The sequence below is a fragment of the Pongo abelii genome, chromosome 3, assembly GCF_028885655.2.
Source record: "Pongo abelii isolate AG06213 chromosome 3, NHGRI_mPonAbe1-v2.0_pri, whole genome shotgun sequence".
In the NCBI taxonomy this organism is placed as follows: domain Eukaryota; kingdom Metazoa; phylum Chordata; class Mammalia; order Primates; family Hominidae; genus Pongo; species Pongo abelii.
Window position 1 is genome coordinate 209,366,046 of NC_071988.2, and position 25,697 is coordinate 209,391,742.

General features: G+C 41.1%; 1 long non-coding RNA gene across 1 annotated transcript; it reads left to right on the forward strand.

Moving 5' to 3' along the window:
- The first annotated feature begins 10,685 nt into the window (after positions 1–10,685).
- Positions 10,686–13,148, forward strand: LOC129059197 (uncharacterized). The gene is made up of 3 exons (XR_008524919.1): positions 10,686–11,752; positions 12,295–12,524; positions 12,839–13,148. It is a non-coding gene; the product is annotated as an uncharacterized LOC129059197 (long non-coding RNA).
- Positions 13,149–25,697: the final 12,549 nt, after the last annotated feature.

Genomic DNA, 25,697 nt, shown 5'->3' on the forward strand with positions numbered 1-25,697 from the left:
AAATTCTATCAGCGTGCCAACTTCATTTCCAGTCCAACCAATTGCCTTATTGCCCTGAATCATGTTAAGCCAGTCTTGGATCTTCGTGGCTCCCAGTGGATCTCCACCTCCTTACTGTTCCTGAGAGCCATCTGTTGTGTGTAGGTTTCCACTGGACCTGGCATAAATATTCACATGTGAGTTCATCTTGAGGCGGGATTATGCCTAATAAACCCCTGGAATTCTGTACCACCCCACGCATGGTTACTAATTTTATCTTTCTCTGGTATGTTTAGCTGAACCTGGCACATTGTTCTTTTTATTTTTTTCTAATCAATTAAAAAATTAAAAATGGTGATCAAAGCACTGGTGGTCAGTGAGAGCCTAGACAGTAAGAGCTCTTTCCTCAGGGGTTGAAAAATCTCTATTTAAACAAATAAAGTGGTCATATGGTTTGAAAATATTTATAGAGGGGCCGGCCATGGTGGCTCATGCCTGTAATCCCAGAACTTCGGGAGGCCAAGGCTGGCAGATTGCTTGAGGCCAGGAGTTCGAGACCAGCCTTGCCAAAATGGTGAACCCCCGTCTTTACTAAAAATACAAAAATTAGCCAAGTGTGGTGGCACATGCTTGTAGTCTCAGCTACTCTGGAGGCTGAGGCACTAGTATAGCTTGAACTCGGGAGATGGAGGTTGCAGTGAGTCAAGGTCGCCCCTGCACTCCAGCCTGGGCGACAGAGCAAGAATCTGTCTCAAAAAAATGTATATATATATATGTATATACTGCCGGGCATGGTGACTCACGCCTGTAATGCCAGCACTTTGGGAGGCCAAGGTGGGTGGTTCACTTGAGGTCAGGAGTTCAAGACCAGCCTGACCAATAGGGTGAAACTCCATCTCCACTAAAAAATACAAAATTAGCTGGGCGTGGTGGTGCAAGCCTGTAATCCCAGCTACTCTGGAGGCTGAGGCAGGAGAATTGCTTGAACTTGGGAGGTGGTGAACTGAGTGAACTGAGATTACGCCATTGCACTCCAGCCTGGGCAACAAGAGCAAAACTCTGTCTTAAAAAAAAAAAGAAATTATGTAATACTTTTTCCACGAGTCAAATTCAAATGATGGTGATCCACTGGCATGATTGTAATGACACAATTTAATCAAAGGCCATCAAGGTACAATTGACTAGAACCAAATTGATCATAGTTCACTGAAGAATGTTGTGGTGCCTGTGTTCATTGTCTTCTGAAGTTGACTTATGAAATCAAAACAGTATTCTCCTGGACATATTTAATAATGCATTCAAGCAGGCATTTTGCCAAATCCCTTTGAGACCATATTAAATGGAAAGATATTTTAAGCATTCATTTTGATGAATGGAGCATAGGTAATGACCTTGTTCAATCCACAGGGTCTAGTATACAATGAAAGCATTGACCAACAGATAATTTATTATAGTGCAGTGGAATTCATTTTTGATACATTGAATATTTATTTATTTTCCTCAGCGTGTTTTAAATTTCAATTTTAGTACATTTTTGTCTGATTATGAAATTAATACATGTTCAGTGTAGAAAATTAGGAGAATATAAAAGAAAAGATAAGGGAAAAATCAAAAGAAAATCCAATTCTCAAAAATACCCACTATTTTTATTTGGTATAAATATGCATACAATTAATATTTTATCACTCTTGTCAATCATTTCAAAGATGTTATTCAAAGATATTTCTACAATGTTATTTGTAGTTGAATAATCTAAATGACCATCAACAGGACTTTGATGTACTGCCGTGAAAAGAGGTTGACAAGAACCTGTCAAGGGAAAAAAGCAAGAACTAGAAAACTTTTATAATAAAGCCTCATTTTTTTGTATCAAAAATTTTAGAAGTCATGTAGAAAAGTGTTTATATATTAACAGTGTTTACCTCTGAGAAAGCTAATAAACAGAGCAGATTATTTTTTAATAACCAGTATTCATTTTGTAATAAATAAGTAAACAACTCTAGCTTATGCTTGCTTTGTTAGAACACAGCAATCCATGGCATATGCAGATGGGGTCCTGGTCCTGTGACTATTAAGAATTATTTACAGATTTAATTTTCCCATTTGAAGATAATTGTGAATCAATGCAAAGATTCCAAGAGAAAAGTGCAGCTAAATTATTAACAGGTAAAACACTGTATCTGAGTGGAAAGGTAAAGGAGTGTAGATTATTTGTTGAAAGTAGGACATTTGGGAACAATCTAACAACAAATATGTATTGACTGGCTACTCTGTATAATGCCCCACTTGGATGGTACTGAACAAAAATCCTAGATCCACAGAAAATTGGAAAAGGTGCCTATAATTAGGTGTCAGGATTTGCCGCTGATCTGGAAGGCCGACCTCTGAATATATACAGAGAAGAGTAACTGGTCTGTATGTGAGCTGAGGTGATATTTAAAACATGGAATGCCCTGGACAGCACAGATGTGGACGAATCAGAAGGGATACTGGCTGTGGTCCTGGGGTAGAGTCCTGGAGGGTCTATTCGTACCAGGCTTAACTTTTTGGTTGCTACACAGGGGTGAGCAGGGGGTCACAGGGCAAAGGCCTGGGTTGAGGGCAGCTCAGTGAGCTATACTCTAAATCCTGATAAGAATTCTACAAGGTAGGTGCAACTCTTCAGGATGAGTGTTTGTAGTACTTGTTGCTACTGTTATTTTCATCTTCTAGAACACGGGTCCCCAACCCCTGGGCCATGAACCAGTGTAGGAACCAGGCAGCACGCAGGCAGTGATTGGCAGACGAGCAAGCAAAGCTTCATCTGTATAACAGCCGCTCCCCATCCTTCCTTCGCATTGCGCCTGGGCTCTGCCTCTGGTCAGAGCAGCAGCAGCATCAGATTCTCAGAAGAGCACAAAACCTATTGTGAACTGCAGATGTGAGGGATCTAAGTTGTATGCTCCTTATGAGAATCTAATGCCTGATGATCTGTCACTGTCTCCCTGCAACAGCTGTCCGTGGAAACATTGTCTTCCATGAAAAACTGATTCCTGGTGCCAAAAAGGTTGTGGATTGCTGTTCTAGAAAATATCATGAGAGTTTACTTACGAAACGTGTTAAATTAAAAGACTATATATTAAATGAAAACATTTGTAGATTTCAGTCATTTAAATTGCTGTTTTCTCCTTAGGCTTTTTGCCCCTCTCTATCTCCCAGTCATGTCAGTACCTTTGTACCTGTTATTTCGCATCAAATGGAATGGCTGAGTTAGATATCTTTCATTTCAGCCCTCTTGACACCATAACCATGTCCTTTTTTCTGAAGCTACTATTATTTCCAGAAGTTGGTATTTCCTTAGATGATAAAATAGCAATAATAACTTCAACAATATGGTAAATTTAGAGTTGTCCTCTGGGGCTAGAGATGAATTTTGTTATTGTAACTTTTAACTTTAAGAATACCTGAACATTTTTAGTTAATTTAAACCACCAAAAATTCAATTAACAATGGATATGTTTATAAGTAAGCTATAGACCATGGTGGGCCCTTCCTAGTAACATCTTACTTTATATGTAACAATTCACTTGAGATGCAGTATTTCATCTACTTATTGTGACAATCTTTCGAAGAAGGCAATATCATTCAAATTTTGTAAACAAGGAAACAGAGGGTTAGAGAAATCAAACTGCTTGTCTTAAAGTACACAGCTATAAGCAGCATCATCAGAGCCAAAATTCTGTGATTATTTTTTGGCTATAAATCTAATGTTTTTTCTACTACTTTCCACTGCCCTGTTTTCATTTTCTTATGTTTTAGTGTTGACTACAAATAACAGTTATAGCTAGTTTGGTTTTAAGGGATACAATGTTTGAAAGGCCTTTATCAATTTTTAAAATACTTTGTCTTTCAGAATGTAATAAAAAACTCCCAATTACATAAATGTTGATTAGCTAGGTTCTATAACATTGAATCATAGTCTTGAATGGCAAAAATGAATTAACACAGTTTAATTCCCCTATTTTACATCTCATTTTCATCAAGAAACTTGAAATGTGTAATGTGGTTCAAATTCATGATGCATTTAACGGCCCATTGGGTTTTGTGTATCCAATAACTGCCACCACCCCTCAACCTACAGAAGCAGATACCTTATGAATTATAAATTTGTGCATAATAGAAGTCAATTGCCACATGTTCATTTGGATTTTAATAATTCAGGGATAATCTGCTACAGGTAGAGTGGGACAGATCCCCCTTACATGGCAAAATAGGAGAAAAGGTAGACAAACAGAATTAATATTGAAGGGTTGAAATTAGCATCTACCAATGTCATTAATGCTTTGTCATTCTTACCTGGATTTCCTTTAGGTAAAGGCAAGGATTTATCTATTTTCTTTCTACTAACAGTAAGATATAGTCTCTTTTGCAGTATCATGTATATCTAAAGAATCTAAAATGTCGATTAGAACATAAAATGCTTTGGACTGTAGATGTCCTTACTTGGTGTTTGTGCTGGGCTAAATAATACACCTCCACAGATGTCCACGTTCTAATCCCAGAAACTTGTGAACCTTACCTTATGTGTCAAAAGGGACCTTGTCGATATCTCACTATGGGAAGATGACCTGATTGTCCTGGTGGGCTCTAAGCATCATCGCGAGACCCTTGTGAGAGGGAGGTGGAGGGAGAAGTGACCTCAGAAGAGGGTGATGTGGTGACAGAGAGACAGGCTATGCTGCTGGCTTTGAAGACGGAAAAGGGGACACCTGCCAAGGAGTGCAGCAGCTTCTACAGGTGGGAAAAGGCAGGAAAACAGTTCTCCAGAGCCTCGGAAGGAACCTGTCCTGCTGACACTTTGCCTTCAGCCTTGTGAGACCGATTTTGGATTTCTGACCTCCAGAACATTAAGACAGTAAATTAGCACTGTTTTAAGCAATGGAATTTGTGGCAATTTACTACAGCAGCAATAGGAAACTAACACAAGCAGTGGTGAAGCCCATTCTGGACTTAGCTCTCCTCTCCCCTGATAAAACCTCTATGCTGTGTGCCTCTTAGAGATTTCCCCATGGTGTCTTTGTTTCTGGACGTTGCAACCCCATAATTCTGAGAGGTAATCATAGGAAGGTGTGTGGATAAGAACCAGGCATTGGTCCTGGGCCTTGATGAAAATCTTTCTCAATTAAAACAGCATCGAGACACTACCATACACCTATCAGAATGACGAAAGTCCAGAGCACTGATGCCACCAATTGTTGGCAAAGGTGTGAAGCAACAGGAACTGTCATTCGTTGCTGGTGGGAATGCAGAATGGCACAGCCACTTTGGAAGACAGTTTGGCAGCCTCTTCTAAAGCAAAACATGCTTTTACCACAGGAGCCAGAAATCGCTTTCCTTGGTATTCACCCAAATGAGTTGAAAATACATGTCTACACAAAAATCTGCATGTACATGTTTATAGCAGCTTTATCGATAATTGTCCAAACTTGGAAGCAACAAAGATGTCCAGCAGGTGAATGCATCAATAAACTGTGGTACATCCAGACAATGGAATATTTTAAAAGTGCTAAAAAAAAATGAGCCATCAAACCATGAGAAGACACAGAAGAACCTTAAATGCATATTACTAAGTAAATAAAAGAATCCAATATGAAAAGGGTACATACTGTGCAATTGAACTCCATGACACTCTGGAAAAGACACAACTTGGGGACAATGAAAAGATAATGGTTGCCAGGGTTTGTGGGGAGGGAGGGAGGAATAAGTAGAAAACAGGATTTTTAGGACAGTGGAACTATTTCGTAGGATAGTACAGTGGTGCACACGTTGTTATATATTTGTCAAAACCCTTAGAATGTGCAACACCGAGAGCAAACCCTAATGGAATGTGGACTCTGGGTGATGGTGATATGACATTGCAGGTGCATCAGTTGTAACAAATGTCTCACTCGAATAATGGATGTTGAGAGTGGGGTGGCTGTGTGTGCAGGGGCGGGTGGGGGCTTGTGGGAAATCTCTGTATATTCTGCTCAATTTTGCTGTGAGCTTAAAACTTCTCTTTAAAGAAGAAGTGTATTTACCAGTAAACATGTATATATGAGATATATATATCTATACATATTTAACTTAGAGCCTCTGGCAGGGGACAGCAACCAAGGATCCATGTGTCTGGTTGGCTCTAGGGAAGCCTGACCTTCAGAGTTAGACTTGGGGGTTCCCCTGGGAATACACAGTGGGCAGCCACCTTTCCAAAGACGGGATGACCAGGCCAGGTTTTGGTATCTCTTCTCTCCCCCTCACCCTGCTTCACAGGATGAGGGAATGGACAGATGAACAGATAAACCAAGAAGAGACACCACATTCTCTGGCGGAAGAGCCCTACAAAGTGCAGTAAATTCCTGGGATCATATGAGTGATGAAGCCCAGAAATTGCCCAGGGAAGGAAGTTAGCAAACTTAAGAGTGAGTCCTTTGGCCCAATTTTAACAGACAAGGTAAAAAGAATAATTGGTGTAACATCTGAAGTTTGGAAACACATGCTTTGTTTACCCCCCACGGCATCCTCAGGCCTTTCAAAATGAGAGGATGCCCACTGTGAGCCAGCCGCTCTCCTGGCAAGCTGGCTGGCCACAAAGAGGCTCAGTCATAATTGGGTGGAAATATAAACTCTCCCCTTTTTATTGGTGGCTTGAGACTTGGTGAGTTGGTCTATAAATCTAAACTGCAAGCACAGAGCCTATGTTTGGGATCATGATCTGTTTGCCACAGACACACTGGTCCTGGCTGGATTTACCGGCTGCTCTGCCTCCGCCCTTCGAATCATAACCTATTTGAAGGGCTCTGGGGGTGACTTTGCTGTGCCTCTATGATTTATAGAAATTTCAGGATTCAAGGTTTTCACCTTTGATGCACAGTTCTCCTTTTCCTTGGAAAATGGACTGGGAACAAACTAAACTGACATAGTATCCAAGCATTATTCATTTTTGAACCTTTTAAACATGTGCCCAGTCAGTTCATAATGCTTTAGGATGCGTTCTTTCTTAACAGGCTCCTTGGCTCTTTGTTCAAGTCAACCTCGGAGAGGCTTTCTCCTCAGTTCCGTGCATCTTCCTTCACTGAAACAAAGTGTTTACATCCTACCTGGTTGAATTTTTTTTCCAGGATGACTCTCAGCCTGATGGCTGTAGACTTCTCTTGGGCTCTGACATCAGTTTACCAGGTTTGACTAGAAATACACCGTTCCAGCCATAGGCACAGAGAGGACACAGTTTATGATCAAGTTAGAGTTTTATTGCATATATAAGAAAGACAAATGCACAAAAAGGACTGGAAGCAGCAGCTCCTGCCATGAGCGCTGAATTTGATGTATGATTAAGGCAGCTCACGGGCATGGGGTGCTGTGGGATCCTGAGAAGAAGGGTTCTGAAGTGCAAGGGGGACACTTCTATGTAATCTGTACTCACGCTGTTTGTTCACTCAGTGCCCTGCTTCTTGGCACTGGCTGAATCTCCATCTCCTATCATACATCTCCTGCTCCTTGGTGGAGAGAGGGGGTGAGCAGGTGAGAGAAAGCGCAGGAGAAGGGGAATGAAGGTGGAAGGACAAGACTGACATCTCAGGAAAGTCCCTCTTATAATATAAAGTGCAGGGAATTCAGGTTGTACCCACAGTAGAGATGCCAGGAACCCAAGTGGATATGCCAGGGATACCCTCTCTGTGGATCTTTGGGTCCTAGGGGTTTGGAATTATTGCCAGTGATTATCAGTCAATATGTGCCACGAACTTTGTCATCATTTATAGATTGAATAAATGATATACGTCATTTATTTGTGCTACTGCTTTTAAAATATAACAAAATAGAAATTTATTTTTAAATGCTAATAAGTTCATATGAATGTATTATTTCTCTGTTTTTCATCTGTCCTTAATATACCATAATAAAAGTAATAATAGTACCATCATGTGAACATCTGGAAGAAAAGAAGATTTTTTGTTTCTCAAATTTTGTAAAAATAGGAGTAGAAAAATTCTGACATCTTAGAAGGACCAAATGTTTTGTTGGATAAGTGGTACTATAACTTTTCCAAATACAATAGATATTTTATCCACACAATATACACTTTCACTGGATGGATTTGGTTTATTCACAAACATGTGCAACTAGGAATTAGCCTATTTTATTTCTTTGAAAGTTAGTTGTTAATCATCCATCGGTATGTTTTTAAAAATTAAAACATAAACATGCCTTTCCTTTTAGAAAAACAGTATATATATAGTATACAAGTAAATATAGTATACAAGTAAATTATCTACATATACGTAAATATATATGTATATGCAAAAGAGAGAAATTTCACAGTTCTACCACTCAAGATAATTGCTATCAATATCTAGGTGTATATCCTTCTAGAACTTTTAAAATAGACACGTTTATATATATTATTTACAAAACCCAATATCTCATTTTAGGCTATGTTTATAACCTGTTGTCTTTTCCATTTACCAACTTAGGATTATTGTCTTTCCATGAGAAGATGTGTTGTTGAAGCTTGGAATTCCCTACTAACTCATTTTCAAAGGAAACTGTGATTGAGGTAAATCCAGTTTTCTAGAGAGAAAGAGGAAATGTCTTTTGAAGCCATGCCTGGGAAGTATGATCAGCGAATGTTACTGCACAGACTTTTTTCCATCACAGCTTCCTGCCATCTAAATAATTATGATTTCTTCCCTTATGCCACTTGTTCTTCCATGCTTTTTATTCATTGTCTGTGATTAAAGCCTCTTTAATTAGGAGCTAGAGAATTCACTCTCTAATTGAGGACTCATTTAAAATTCATGGGCCTGGACTTAGGATTCTGGTCTTTCACTGCTTGGGTCCATGTACTAGGGTGCCTATAGCAATACACGGCTTCCTATTTCTAAGGTTCTTTCAATTCTATTTAAAAAGACCCTAAGGAGTACATAGACATCAAACAGCACTCTAGTATTTGGAAGATTTTAGTTTAAATGAGATAGAACCATGCAAACTAAATTTTTGTTAATAAAAACATAAGCTTGCAAATTATATATTCTGTAATATTTCCATGGGCTATATAACTGCAGGAAGGGCAAACTATATCTCTATAGAATAAATTGTAGACTGGAAGAGTAATGAAAAAAACTGAGAGGAGTGTAACAAAATAATTAAAGGCTTAGAAAATAACATCCATGGAGCAACTAACAGAATCGTATTCATTGCCTTTGGTGAAATGGCTGTTGGTGATTACAAACTGTGATTACAATGGAAGACATGTTGTATACTGGGGAGTGACAAGCTGTTAACCGATGCAGACAAATCACAAAACAAGACCTGAAAGCCTTAAAAGCAGTACTTATCTAATATCCCTAAAAGGGGATTTTCTTTTTTTCTTTTTTTGAGACCGAGTTTTGCTCTGTCACCCAGGCTGGAGGGCAGTGGCGCGATCTCAGCTCACTGCAAGCTCCGCTTCCCAGGTTCATGCCATTCTCCTGCCTCAGCTTCCCAAGTGTCTGGGATTACAGGTGCACAGCACCACACCTGGCTAATTTTTTGTATTTTTAGTAGAGACAGGGTTTCACCGTGTTAGCCAGGATGGTCTAGATCTCCTGACCCCGTGATCCACCCGCCTCGGCCTCCCAAAGTGCTGGAATTACAGGCGTGAGCCACCACACCCGGCCTAAATGGGGATTTTCAAAAAGCCAAAGTCATTTATGAGAAAGCAGTGAATTTGAATGAAAAATACATTGAACCAGTTGGAAGTCAGAAGGTCTGAGTTCTCTGTGGACACTGCCACTGCCTCACTTGTGATCCTTCATGCATCCTGTTGCCTCCGCGGATGAGCGTTTACTCATCTTCATAGTGAAATAGCGGGCTAAGAGATCACCACTACTCCATCAGCATGACGTGCATCGTCACGGTGAGATCCTCCTGCCCAGTATGGCAGGGCCTCTGCCAGTTGCTTTCTCCAGCATATTTCTTTCCATTCCTTCTTAGAAACAAATCCTGATACCTTCAGCTGGACATTTTTCCTGGAATAAAACACAACTCTTTTGAGTTTTCTTTTGGCATAGTGTGGTCATATAGCTATGGTCTGGTAAGTGAGATGGAAGCAGACAAGTTGTATAGGACTCTTCGGAAGGTGACTTAAAGGGAGCTTACTCAGCTTCAGGGGTGCCTTTTTGTCTTACTTTTTCTCCGTTAGGCCCAAAAGTCAGATGTCCTGGCTTAAGCTGCTGAAGTCACCTTGCACCATGAGTGATCTTGAGAATGGAAGCCACTGTCTAGACGTTGGAACAAAGACAACGGCGTGGGTCTCCCTGATGACACCGCAGAGTCACTGTATGTGTCCTGGAGTACCTGCTTTCTGCTTCTTTTTCACGAGAGATAAGTACATTTTTATCTTCTTTAGGCCACCGCTATTTTTTTTTCCTGTTAAGCACAGCTATATCCAATCCTAACTGGTTCAACCTAGAAAATGTGATTATTTCTTGTTTTAAGATAACTATAGCTACCAATTATTTTGCACTTAGTAGCTGCCAGACACTGTACTAAGTGTTTTATGGGTGTCATCTTATCTAATTTGCACAACAAGAATACGTACAAGGTAGGTATTATTATCTATAATTTACAAATGAGAAAATGGAGGCTTAGAAAGCTTACATAATATCTACAGGGTCATATTGAAAAAAGCAGGGTTCTAAACCAGGTTGGCATGACCCCAAAACTTGTTCTAATCTTAATCACTGTTATCAGTGTAATGCAGTTGTTATCCTCTGTGGGTAAAAGATGCTATTTCTGATTCACTCATGGCAATATGAAATATACAAGGAGCACAGTGTTGGCTAATATTTCTAGAGACTCTTACAGAATTGTCAAGATGTAGACAACTTTATGTCCAATCTGCTCCCCAAACAAGATTGCTCCCTGAACAACAAAGACCCGGCTTGCCTTCTGTATCACAGATGATAACTATCCCCAAACCTTACCTAGATTGTCAAACATTCAATTTTATAAGAGATTTGCAAACAGAAATAACACTGACTGCAAAACTGATGGTGGGGATTAAATAAGAGGATATATGTAAAATGCATAAAAGAAAATCAGGTACACAGTAAATGCTTAATAAATGGTACCTGACGGCACCATTATTTAAGGGATCTACAGTGAGATTGCGAAAATTTTCAGGAGTCGGAAATATTAGGTTCAACCACAACCTCTGCAACTTGCTACTTATGTGAACATTGTTCAGTCATTTAACTTTTTGGCTTCTAATTTTCTGAGGAATACATTATTTATATAACAGAATTGTAATTGGAGATAAAGCCTTTCCAGTCCCTATCCCAGTGCCTGACGCATTTTAGAATCCCAGCCAATGAAATTCTTGTCACTATTATTCTCACAGAATTCTAATGAACATACTACCAACAGTGATTTTCTCCTTGGCCCATTAACCACATGGAAGGGAGTATTCACTGTGGAGTGCCTCTGTAGCTGAGGGCCCCTGGCGTGTGGTTTCATCAGAAGCAGACAGCTGCGTGAGTCACTGTGGTGGGCAGTGTGCTGGGCCACCCTGCGGGTCCTGCCACAGTGCTGTGGAATCCAAGTTTGTCTTCTCCAGTTTTAGTCTCTGCACATGCGTTGGTCTCCTTTCTGCCCCTACAGTGTGGCCAAGGCCATTCCAGCCTCAGGAGGGCAAGAGGAGGCCTGTTGGATGCATCCTGAAAACACAGGCCATCACTGTGGGCGACATCTACCAGGACAGATGCCATTCTGCAAAGTGGGTACTTCCCATGAGGATCCATCCACGTTTTTCTCTTATTCTTTCTCTTGGCAGATTTTCACTCTTTTCACAACCTTGTTTCATAGACATCAAACAATAAAACAGCACAGAAGGAAAACAAGGGTCTTCTTATACAAATACCATTTATTTAATTCTGGCACTCATGATTTATTTATATCAGAAAATCATCTTAAATTTTTAGGAGCTCACAACATTCAAAGCCTCACACAAAGTTCTAAACTAGTAGAGATGTCTCTGCATCTCCCACTGCTTTCTTCTGCATGTCAAGTTTCACTTTAGGTTAGAATAGTCATATATACCCGTTGATGCGTGCAGCAAACCACCATGGCACATGTATAGCTATTTAACAAACCTGCACATTCCGCACATGTATCCCAGAGCTTAGTAAAATAAAAATAAAAAAACACAACATTGGAAAGAAAAAAAAATAGCCATATATAAACTTTTTTATCTTAAAATCCCCCATTTTACTCCTAACTGTCAAGGAAAAACAGATGGTTCTAAACTCCTCCTTCTAGGCTTCTAGTGGTAAAGCAATTTGCAGGACAACCGTGGAAGAAAGGTGCCCGCCGTCTCTAAGCTGACATGGCCCCGCTTCCTCCCTCAGTCTGTGGCCTCAGGAGGGGACTGCTTTGCCTGTGAGTGGGAGGGAGCTACCGTGTGAGTAGTTCCCAACAGACCATCTGAAGTCATTTTCCCAGGTGGCAGGAGAAACACAGAGCCAGACGTTACACTGCTTTTCAAAGAGGTAAGCTCTTTCTTTTTTTTAACTGCTATTTAAAACTCCAAACAAAAATGAAGCTGTGGATGCATGCAAGAATGAAGCCTAAGCAAAAATAACTCTTCAAAAAGGAAGCAGGTTTTTTGGAGAGGGTGTGTGTGTGTGTGGCGGAGTGGGGGTGAGTCCTTAAACTGTGGTTTTGAAATTAAGGTCCATGTTCTGTGATAATAAGCTATGTATCAATGAGAAAGGCTGACATTATGACAACAGAAAAAGGAGTAAAGGATTTGGCGGTTTAATCGCGTTTCTATTCTTTTTTATATCTGCATCTTCTTTGAAAGCAAGTATCAAGTTCTGCTTGGCTTTTGTGGAAAGTCATTTCCGAAGACCTGCCTTACTTGACTGTTTCTCCCTCTCGGGCTCTTCTGTTACCAATGTCCTAGAGTTGCCTCTGCTGCCCCAGCGAGGATGGCGGCACAAACAGCGGTGGTGTCAGCGGTGACTGAGGCAGCGCCAAGACTCCAGGGCCCTTCGGGTTCAAGCTGTGCCCCCTCACGCAGTTCAGCACCTGCCAGCACTTCCAAGTGTGTGATTGTCATGCTTCCCTGATTACTCCTTTTGGGCTCCCATAGCAATTTGTACATTACTATGGAATTGATCAAATCGCTTTATAACTAGCTGTTTATGTGTCTTTAATCTGTGTCATTTTGGATGGCAGGAAATGCTCTTTCGGTAATTTTTTTGTCCGCACTGACTGGAATACTGCTTGGCACATAGTAGGTATTCAACAGTTTTTTATCAAAGGAATGAAAGCTCTCTAAACCACAGCAATCATTTGTAGACAAAGACTCTTAGGGTGTAATGTGATTTAACATCTGATTTTTGAAAAATAGTTACTGAGAGCATTCCAACAATAATAGAGTGCAATACCCTACCTTTAATTAAGGATATTTTACTCCTTTAGTGTGACATATAGGTGTTTGTTAAGCCCAGAGATTAACTTCCTTTACGACATGGCTGAGCTGGCCCAGCGGTCCATGTCAGGATGTGGTGCCCTGGTTTACTCTAGGTTCATAGCAAATCATTTTTCCTCTATGAAACCTCTTTCAGATGATCTTTGGAGCCTGTATCATATGTGCAGGGTCAAAAAACGGGCTGGATACAGTGTTCCGCTTCCAGGGAGCATCTCTAGTTTGAGCCCAGACCACCAACCCCCAGCAAGGCCCTAATCCATACAATTAAATCCTTGGTAGTGACTTTCTCAGTTTCCACCTCTGGATCTTTAAGGAAGCAGCACTTCCTGAATGTGGCATTGCTTTGTGGAGACAGTGACTGAGTAAGTTAGGGGTGCTCCTTGCTACTGCTGTGAGCTGGGCACCCAGAGAGAGTCTACCACTTGCTGCATGAGCCCGGCCTGTGCTTTGTCCACCAAGCTGGTCTAAGCAGACTCACAGAAGGCATAGGTGTTGTGGAAGCTCTGATGACTGCCCCATCTCTCCTTTAGGACAGAAGCACTTACTCCACCAGCTTCTTGGAATGTTGGCAGCTGAAGGGGTGGCAAGCCTTTGCTGTAACTACATCACAATTCAACTCCTTTGTCTACCCAATCCCACTTCCTTCAGTTCTCCATGGGTATTGATCTGGAGAGAAACTCTCAAACTTTCTTCTTGCAAATTTAACCTCAGCTCCGTTTCTTGGAGAACCCCACCTAAGACAGGTGGCAACTCTAACCCTCCTGCATACCTAAACTTACTGATAGATTTAGGGAATAAGAGAGGGAGACAGAGAATGAAGCTGATATCAGCTAGACTCATGACAACTAGTTCTGCAGACTCATGTTCATCTGGGTCACTGACTCTCCCAGTTAGCAGGAGGACTCTAACACCAGCTTTTGCCTAAATCCTAGCCTCTTAGAAGCTACAATCATTTAGTCACGACCATAGGGAACTTCCCGGACTGACGTCTATAAAGCATTCATAAAAATCCAGATCTTCAGGAATCACAGCAGGATAGTAAAAAGGCAAAACTTTTACCTTTAAGGAAACTCAGATTCAAATTCTTGCTCTTGTAATTATGAGATAATAACACTAGGTTGCTTATGTTGTCATCCCCATGTTCAGTGTCATCTGTGAATGATAACAAAAGTCACCTCAAATAACTCTTGTGAGGTTTAAGAGAAAACTATGCAAAACTTAAAATACAATCCATGATATTTAAGAACACACTGGATTTTTTAAATTGAGAGATTCTAAGGTGGGGCGCTGCGGCTCCCGCCTGTAATCCCAGCACTTTGGGAGGCCAAGGCGGGTAGATCACCTGAGGTGAGGAGTTTAAGACCAGCCTGGCCAACATGGAGAAACCCCATCTCTACTAAAAACACACAAATTAGCCAGGCACAGTGGCGTGTGCCTGTAATCCCAGCTACACAGGAGGCTGAGGCAGGAGAATCGCTTGAATCCGGGAGACAGAGGTTGTAGTGAGCTGAGATCACACCACTGCACTCCAGCCTGGGTGACAGAGCCAGACTCTGTCTCAGAAAAAAAAAAAGAGATTCGAACTCCTGGTTTAGTACTTAGCCCTTGTTTAAAGACTATGCAACAGGCTTAATAACCCCCATTTCAAATTATTTAATTTTCAGAATTTTTTATGATAGAAAACCATTCTAGCTTACCAAACGTCTTCTGTAATAGCTTCTGCTCCTTTCTGCTTCATGGCTATCCACACTTTCTATGATGTTCTACTAACTCACTGAATATTTTTTTAAATTTAGAGTTATGAAGACTTATTCCAATCCTTAGTGAATTAACCAAACTCTGAAGAGAATATTTTCATCTCTGTTCAGTGGGTTCTGTCTGATCTAGGAAAAAAAAAATGTTTTCTGATGGAACTCATCAAGACCAGCCTTTATCCCTGGCTTCCCCGGCTCCGAATGTTGTGTTGCTTTTAAAGCAGTCAAACACATGAAAGCCAGACTTTTCATAGAGCTCTAGAACTTCCTTTGTGGTACTCAAGGCTGTCCCGGGACTCCCTTCCTGGTACTCAGGGCCATCCCGGGACTTCCTTCATGGTACTAAAGGCTTCCTGGGGCTTCCTTCCTGGTACTCAGGGCTTCCTGGGGCTTCCTTCCTGGTACTCAAGGCTTCCTGGGGCTTCCTTCCTGGTACTCAAAGCTTCCTGGGGCTTCCTTCCTGGTACTCAAGGCTTCTTGGGGCTTCCTTCCTGCTACTCAAGGCTTCCTGGGGCTTCCTTCCTGGTACTCAAGGCTTCCTGGGGCTTCCTTCCTGATACTCAAGGCTTCCTGGGGCTTCCTTTCTGGTACTCAAAGCTTCCTGGGGCTTCCTTCCTGGTACTCAAGGCTTCCTGGGGCTTCCTTCCTGATACTCAAGGCTTCCTGGGGCTTCCTTTCTGGTACTCAAAGTTTCCTGGGGCTTCCTTCCTGGTACTCAAGGCTTCCTGGGGCTTCCTTCCTGGTACTCAAGGCTTCCTGGAGCTTCCTTCATGGTACTCAAGACTGTCCCGGGGCTTCTTCCTGGTACTCAAGGCTTCCTGGGGCTTCCTTCATGGTACTCAGGGCCGTCTCGGGACTTCCTTCATGGTACTCAAGGCTTCCTGGGGCTTCCTTCCTGGTACTCAAGACTGTCCCGGGGCTTCTTCCTGGTACTCAAGGCTTCCTGGGGCTTCCTTCATGGTACTCAGGGCCGTCCCGGGGCTTCCTTCATGGCACTCAGGGCCGTCCCGGGGCTTCCTTCATGGTACCCAGGGCTGTCCTGGGACTTCTTCGTGGTACTCAAGACTGTCCTGGGCACACGGTTTCTTTGTTCGGACACCCAACGCCTGAACTCAGCATCTGACACAGTTCCTGGGTTTCCAAGTGAGCAAATGCTTTCTCTTTGCTCTTGGGCATGAGGTCACAGCCTTCTCCTTTCCCGTCAGGACCTCATTCCCAGGTTTTCTCCATTTCTCTTTAAAGGAAAGTCATCCACGTTGCTTCCTGACCTGGAGTGTTAAGCAGCAGAAGACACTGGCCTCCTCTGGAGTCACTGTGCAGAATGGCCTCTTCTTCCCCCTGCACAGTGACAGCGCAGACTTGCTTTCTCCCATTCCCAGCAGGCACCTTTTCTCTTTTGAAGGTCCCACATATATGACTTATAAGGCAATAAAAGAGTAATATGTGTGCCAGTACCCTTCAGGTGAAGTGGGAAATATGAGGGCTATAAGGGTTAAATATTTACCTTCGGCAGAACGCTGCAGTTTTTATTCGTTTACATAAACGAATACAATGTGTATATGAGCTCCTGCATACGCGGGGAAAGGTGAGGGAAGAGGAGGGGGAGAGGGGGCGGCTATGGGAACAGAGCGAGCAGGTTCCTGGGAGGCTGCGGCGCAGAGGCCCCAGCGCAGGCGGGCTGCAGGCAGGCGGGCTCCCCACGCACAGCTCAGGCCTCCTCTCGGCCGCTCTCTGTCCCTGCACTTAGCTGTGCATGGAGCACGCATCCTTTCTCGCTGCCAGTGGGCATGTAGAAAGCTGGCTTAGTCTCCATCCTAGGACCCCATCTCAATTTGTTTGTGTGTGTGTGTCACAAACTGAAGTGGGGAAAACATTTGTTGGAGTTCGTTTTTTTCACAAGGTCAGTGTGTGCCCGTTACCCACTGGGAGAAGGACAATTTGAGCACATGATCACATTCAATGAGAAAACGAAAGACGTGGCCGGGTGCGATGGCTCATGCCTGTAATCCCAGCACTATGGGAGGCTGAGGCAGGAGGATCACGAGGTCAAGAGATGGAGACCATCCTGGCCAACATGATGAAACCCTGTCTCTACTAAAAGTACAAAAATTATCTGGATATGGTGGCGCGAGCCTGTAGTCCCAGCTACTCGGGAGGCTGAGGTTGGAGAATCACTTGAACCTGGAAGGCGGAGGTTGCAGTGCGCCGAGATAGCTCCACTGCACTCCAGCCTGGGCTACAGAGCCAGACTCCATTTCTAAAAAAAAAAAAAGAAAAGAAAAGAAAAGAAAACGAAAACGAAAGACATAATGTCTTAATGATGATGGACCATTCCAGTAATTAAAATTATTTTAGAAAAGCATTGATTTCTTTTAAATTAAAATATGCCCAGAAGCTTTTATTTTATATGTATATTCAAATAACTTTTTGGTTATTCAGTCTTCTTTATTTTAAAACACTTGTGAGCTGACTTTTCTATTTATACTGGAGGATGTTCTATATCCCAGAACAATAATTGCGAATGCCATATAAATACTTTAAATTTACAAGAGTATCTCTCACTAGCTAACCTACAATTCCTTTAGTGCAATAGCTGGGGAAAAGAGTAGGATTCTAGGGAAAACAGTTCTTGGTTTTAACTTCCTTATGTTCTGCAGCTTTATTATCATTGAAATTCTCCAAATTAAAATGCAAAAGCTCAGCTTCTTGGCTGGGCTGCTTACTTAACCTTAATAAAATATAAGGGTCTGTTTCATTAATCAGAAACACACCAGACACAGTGCATAAATTTTATCTTCCACTTTGTCCTTTGTATTTCAGAATGATAATAATAATAAAAAAATCTTGGGTTTGGCAGGACAATCACGTTCTCTTTGTTTCTATCATGTTTCTATGTAAAATAGATTTCTCAGACAGACTAAATGCCTTAAGGGGTAAAAATTCCTATGATCCTGTTCTCTGGAAATCTTTAAAAATAGAATAAACTTTCCTTTGTCTGGGTGTGGCTTGAGCACAGGCCGTGTTTGGCAGAAGGATTGTTTAACTGACCTGCTAATGTTGCTTTAAGCTGCGTGATCAGTTAGCTGAATTTTCCCTTAATCCTTGCCAGATTTAATTTATCACAACAATACTTGTTTTATAGATGTAGTAAAACAAAAGTCGGGTGCAATCTTCTTTTTCATTGTAAAGTAATACAACAGTTTATTTCTCAAATTGGAGAAAGTAAAATTAAATCAGGAACATGTATGATGTGTTTTCCTTCCTCAGATGTCTCCTGAAGGATAGTGAAATGTGATAAATAACATGCCATTTAAGACAATATCTTTTCAGACAACTGGACCAAATCAGCAAAACAGAACCATGTGTTCCATCAGGGCCGCCTTCATGTTGTGCCTGTGCATCTGAGTCTGGTCATCTGGACAGAGGGAGGAGACTGACCACGCGGAAGTGTGCTGGTGGGCGCTGGTGGGACAGCCAGTGGGAAGGGGTGGAGAAGTGGTTTCAAAGGTGTGCTTACCCCGTGTCAGTACAGCCCCTGTTGTGCATGCGTCATTCTATCCTCTTCCCAGACATGCCGTCCAGTCTCCCTGCCTGGAGTGATGTGTTATGAAAGTCTTCACTTTCCTAAGAAGCCCCAAAGAAAAGCATAAGGTTATCATTCAGCACATCAATCACTAGCACGCACACACCCATGCACACACAGAGAGAAGGCGTAACAATGGGTCAGGGTTTTAAAACCAGATTTCATGTATAGTTAAATTCAAAATCATGTTTTCAAGCATTCACCGATTCTTTTTTCTCTTAAGACAGACTCCAAAATTTCTTTTTAACTGTTAAGCTTTACTGGGGTATTGTTCATTTACCTGAAAATACACTCTTTATAGGCGTCTAAATCAATGCTTTTTAGTGAATTTATAGAATTATACAACCATCACTACCATCCAATTTTATAATGTTTCCATCACTCCAGGAAGTTCCCTGGGCCCATTTGCGGTCAATTTCCTCTCCTCTCCTCAGTCCCAGGCAAGCACTAACTGCTTTCTGCTCTATACTTTTTCTAAACATTTTACATAAAAATCAAATCATACAATATAAGGTCTTTGTGAATACGTTGTTTCCTTAGCATAATGGTTTGAGGTTCATCTGCGTTGAAGCGTGTGTCAGTGGTTTGTGCCTTTTTATTGTCTAGTAGTATTTCAATATATGAGTATATACTTTTTTTCCCAAAATAATTTTCTGGTTGATAGACATTTCTACTTTTGGCTATTATGTATATGCTATTTGTGAATAAACACATACAGGTCTTTGAGTAAACATAGGTTCTCATTTCTTTTGGGTAGGCAGGTATTCAAGAATGGAATTCCTGTGTCATATGCTAAGTTTGTGTTTAACTTCTTTTTAAGAAACAGATACTGTTTTCCAAAACAACTATATCACTTGACATCTCATCAGTTTCTCCACATCCTTGCTAACACTTGTTATTATCTGAAATTATTTTTTTCTTTTTTTTTTTTTTGAGACACATTTTCACTCTGTTGCCCAGGCCAGAGTGCAGCGGCTTGCTCTTGGCTCACTGCAACCTCTGCCTCCTGGGTTCAAGCGATTCTCCTGCCTCAGCCTCCTCAGCAGCTGGGATTACAGGCGCACACCACCACACCCGGCTAATTTTTGTATTTTTAGTAGAGATGCAGTTTCACCATGTTGGCCAGACTGGTCTCGAACTCCTGACCTCAAGCGATCTGCCCACCTTGGGCTCTCAAAGTGCTGAGGTTACAGGTGTGAGCCACGGCGCCCGGCACATTGTCTGAATTTTTATTATCATCATCCTAGAGGGAATTAAGTGGATGTAATTGGATTTACAATCATGCAATGATTTTTCATGTTGAGCATCTTTTCTTTCTTTTTTTTTTTTTTTTTTTGAGGTGGAGTCTCGCTCTGTCACTCAGGCTGGAGTGTAGTGGCTGGATCTTGGCTCACTGTGACCTCTGCCTCCTGGGTTCAAGTGATTCTCCTGCCTCAACCTCCTAAGTAGCTGGGACTACAGGCATGCACCACCATGCCAGGCTAATTTTTGTGTTTTTAGTAGAGATGGGGTTTCGCCATGTTGGCCAGGATGGTCTTGAACTCCTGACCTCAAGTGATCTACCCATCTCGGCCTCCCAAAGTGCTGGGGTTACAGGAGTGAGCCACCCGCCTGGCCATTGAGCATCTTTTCATGTACTAAATGTGCATTTGGGTGTCATCTTTGGATAAATGTCTATTCAAATTATTTGCCTATTTTAATTTTTATTCTTTTTTTATTTTAAAATTGATACGTAATAGATGTACATATTTTGGGGGATACATATAATATTTTGATACATCTAAATAAACCACAGAAAGATCAAGCCATATAATATATAAAGATCAAGTCAGGGTTCTTTACCTATTTTTAATTTTTTAAAACATTATTGAGTTGTAGAAATTCTTAATATATCCTGGATACAAATTTTTTATGAGATACATATTTTAAAATATTTTCCATTAGTCCGTGGCTTGTCTTTTAATTTTAATGATGTCTCTTGAAAAGCAAAAGTTTTAAAATTTTCATGAAGCCCAATTTATCAGTTTTTCCTTTATAGATTATGATTTTAGGGTCACATCTAAGAAATCTTGGCCTGACCCAATGTCACAGATATTTTCTCTTATCTTGCCACAAGAATTTTTATAGTTTCAGCTCCCATATTTAGGACAAGGATCCATTTTGAGTTGATTTCTAGTGTGAGATGGTATAAGATAAGGATGTAAGGTTGTTACTATTTTTGCATATGAATATCCAATTGTTCTAGCACTATTTATTGAAAAAATTATCATTTGTCCACTGAATTATTTTGTCTCTGTGTCAAAAATCAATTGAACTATAAGGGTTTGATTCTGGACTTTCTATTCAGCTCCACTGATCTATGTGTCTATCTTTGGGCCAGTCATTTTTGCCTTGATTACTGTAGATTTATAGCAAGTTTTGAGACTGAGAAGTGAAAGTTCTCCTACTTTGTTGTTCTTTTGCGAGTGAAGCCAAATCATTATATTAGTACTACTCCTCTCACTATAAGCAATGGTTTAATTTCCACTCCTGAAAAAAAAATTATGAGAAAGGGCATCATCTGCAAAAGTGTTTGGGTCTTTTTATTGCCGCCTGTGTAAGTTAGCTGTTGCTAACCTCAAAACTAGTGGCTTAAGAGAACAACCATTGATTTAGATCCCAACTCCCTGGGTCAGCAATTTGGGATGTGCTTAGCCAAGCAATTTGCTCCGCCTCAGTCACGTGGCTGAGGTCCGTGCCCAGTCACCCTGGCAGCCCTGCGCCTGGGGTTGACTGGATGTCAGCCGGGCCATGGGGTCGCTGGGCCATGTGTTTCACATTGCCGTCAGACGAGCCTGAGTTTGTTTCCCTGGCAGCAGGGTGCCAAGAACAGCAAGAGGGAAGACTTTCCCGTCTCTGTGTCTCTTCTGCTAAGGTCCTTTTGGTGAAAGCAAGTGATGAGGCCAAGACCAGAGTCAACTTGGGAGGGCCTTCCAAAGGCGAATACAGGGACACATGAACTCACTGAAGGCATTGCTGGGACCCATCTACCACTACTTTTAGCAACTTGAAGGAGCTGCTTTGAGAGAACCAGGTTTCTGGGCATGAGCCAAATCAAAGTTTAAACCAAAGTTTAACAAACCCACTACTTCAAAGTGGTACTCAGTTTTGGTGGTTGGTACTTAGTTTGGTGCAGATTGCCCATACATAGATCCCTGCATCTCTACTGATGGCTAGCCCTAGTCATCGAGGACATGGGAAAATAAAATGGTTTCTTACCATTTTCCTGAGGATCACAAAACTTAGAGGAAACCAGAAGACCCAAAAATATATCCTCAATAAAACCAATCATCTGAGACCCCCAACACCATCCCTTCCTAACTAACATGATTCACCTTTAGAATGAGATGATCTTAGAGTTTTTAGGAGTTCATGGAGGCTCAATATGGCTGCTGTGCCTTAGAGCTACATGGAAGGGGCGGTGCCCTCACCACGACTATGACGGCAGCAGGACATTCCTGGCATAAAGAAGCACTGCTCATCTGTAAATAGCTCAACCACACAAACTTGCTTTTCCTGGAAAAAAAAAAATACAAGCAGGTGCTAGGTTTTTAATGAGAGACAAAGCTTTATTTCCAAATTCACAATCTTCATACTTACTTCATTATTGCCTTTTCGCCATGTGATGTGGGTCACACACAATGAACAATTGGCAGTTGTTCATACTTTTTTATATTCTAGCAATGAGTGACAAAAATATTCGTTTCTCTTAGTAGATCTTTTTAATAAAAAATCTGTAGTAAGTAATGCTTTATTTTGAACTAAATCATTTCAATAGGCAAGGTGACAGAATTGTGGCTGACATCTGTACGATCAAATTGACAATCAAATGTCTATTTTTTTGTTGTGAGCTTTGTCTCACATCATTGTATGATGTGCTGCCACTGCTGTAATGAAAATACCTGGACTATTTAAGCAGATGAGTGGGTGTGAAAGTAGAAGAGAGGAAGGAAGCAGAGCTGTCTGGGCACTGCCCTGTAAATACAGTTGACCTGGTCTGGAGGGCAGCGCTTTGGTGAGCAGTCCTAGTTCCTTAGCCCAGAACTTAGGGGTTAAAAAGACTCTGGGCCAGCCAGGAACACCAACCACCATTTACATATAAATTGGGAAAAATCACTGAGCAAATAGTTTTACAAATACAATTCATTTGTAAATTGCGGTTAATCTGACATGTTTATTTCAGAATATATAGATAAGAGCTGGATTTATATGAAAACTGACAGACTTTTTAGCTAAACTAAGCAATTAATTCAATTCCATGCAGAGAGTACAATAGGCTTCTTGTTTTTTCTTTGATCTGACAAGTGTGTTAGTTCAGATGATTATTTTGCAGCATTATGTTGGGATCATGGATAAGGAATTGGACCAGAAGAATTTAAGTTATTGCAAGTCCAAATTACTTCAGGCATCAAGAGAGAGACTAGTTTCTCTTTCCTTCTTTCTTTCTTTCTCTTTCTTTCTTTCTCCCTTCCTTCCCTCTGTCCCTCCCTTCCTCCTTCCTTCCTTCCCTCCCTCCCTTCCTCCTTCCTTCCTTCCTCTCCTCCTCTCTTTTTCTTTTCTTTCTTCTCTTTCTCTTTCTTCCTTTCTTTCTTCCTCCTCTCTTTCTTCCTTTCTTTCTTCCTCCCTCCCTTCCTTCCTTCCTTCCTCTCCTCCTCTCTTTCTTTCCTTCCTTTCTTCCTTCCTTCCTTCCTTCCTCTTGTATAAATTTAAGGCGTACAAGCGCAGTTTTGTTCCATGGATATATTACACAGTGGTAAAGTCTTGGCTTTTAATGTAACCATCACCTGAATAGTAGACATTGTACCCATTAAGTGATTTCTCATCTTTTTGTGGGCGGGGGACAAGGTCTCCCTCTGTCTCCCAGGCTGGAGTGCAGTGGTATTATCATAGATCACTGCAGCCTTGAACTCCTGAGCTCAAGTGACCCTCCCACCTCAGGCTCCCGAATAGCTAGGACTATAGGTGTGTGCCACTGCACCCGGCTAATTTTTATTTTTTATTTATTTATTTTTTTGATAGAGGCTGGGTCTCTCTATATTGCCCCAGGCTGATCTTGAACTCCTGGGATCTGGTGATCCTCCCACATCAGCCTTCCAAAGTGTTGAGATTATAGGCATGAGCCACTGCGCCTGGTCTTTGCAGCTGCCAGTATATAAAGGAGCTTCTGAGAAATGTCCTTGGTCAGAGACAGGGGCAGCCGCTGCCTTCTGGAATGGTGTTTTAAGTGAGGCACCTGCGGGCTTCAGGTTCTGTTTCAATTTGTGGATGAAGCAAGAAAGCTGCTGCCTGACAAGGATGAGTTGCTTCGTTAATTAAATTAGCAGTGGAAATTTTACTGGCTTTAATTAGTGTAAAATAAGCTGCAGAAATAAAGATAGTGATTAAAGCATGCTAATCTGATTAGAATCACAGTGTGCATGGTTATAGGCTACTTGATACTAGAGAATCACAGACTAAGGCCAGGAAGAGGCAGAGCCCTGTTTTAAAGAAGAGGATGGTTGCAGATGGCACAAAAACTTGGAGCTGCTGTGGGATTGCTAAATTGCTTGGGGAGGATTATGTGTGATAAACGCCATGAAAATCACGGGGCATTGTTGAAAGAGCCCTGTTCCTAGGAGGAAGGGCTTTCTGACGATTCACAGTGAAAGGAACTGAATCCAACTTCAGTGCTTTCCCCAGAAGAGGAAGACTTTACCAGCCGAGTTTCAGCCTCTCAAAATTTCAAACATATGGAAAATCGACAGATTAGAAAGATTCTAAGATGTTTGTGCTTTCTCTATCCTGACCCGTACAATGAAAGCAGTGTTCATTTAAGACAGTGAGACACAGGATATTCAACTGTCTGCTGTATGGGAGAAATGCTGTCTTATTAAATTCAATGCAGCACAAATCACATCTTTAAATTATTGTATAAATCCTTTCCAATGCTCAATTCCTTGGTCTAAGTTAGCATAGAACTGATTTTAGCTTCTGAGTGTAGTTACATGGAAACTGTCTATTTTACTCCCACCAGTTCCCAGCCTTCTCTCATTTCCCAGTTTGTAAAATTTCCATTCGCCCCAAAGTCTGAATGTTAAAACAGGTAGTCTGTCTTTGTCATTTTCTGTGTGTATATACAGTGTATTGTTTATGAGACTGTTATAATACTTAGATATTCATAAACCAATAGAAACATAACAAAATTCGCTATTAAAACAAAAACCAAAGTTTTCGGAAGACACAAATTCTGAATTAAATAAAAACAGTAGCTTATATTGACTTAGGTTTCTAGCATTTGGCATTGACTATTTTAAATTTTTATTTCTTCAGTATGGGTTTATTGTAAGAATAGATTTTCCTTCAGTTTTGCAAATGCTGAGGTGTAAGGAGACATTCACTTTGGGGCCAGTATTATGACAGAAGGTTATGCCTGTTTCAAATCAAATTAGTCAGAAAATAGACATTTGATTGTCAATTTGATGGTATAGATGTCAGCCACAGTTCTGTCACCTTGCCTATTGAAATGATTTAGTTCAAAATAAGGCATTACTTACTATAGATTTTTTATTATAAAGTTCTACTAAGAGAAAAGAACTTTTTGGCACTCATTGCTAGAATATAAAAAAGTGTGAATGATTGCCAAAATACAGCTGGATAGAATTTATTCATTCAGTTGTTTATATGGATCTAATACATTAATTATAAATCACAATATAGTTTATGTCCCTCACAAAATACTATGCGAAGTTCAATTTCAGTGGAAGTGTCACATATGTGGTAACAGAAATAGACATTTTTCAGCCAACGAGTAGTTGTTGAGTAGCCCAGAAGATGCATTATTTGTCCTGTGTGTTTGTTTTTTATAGGAATA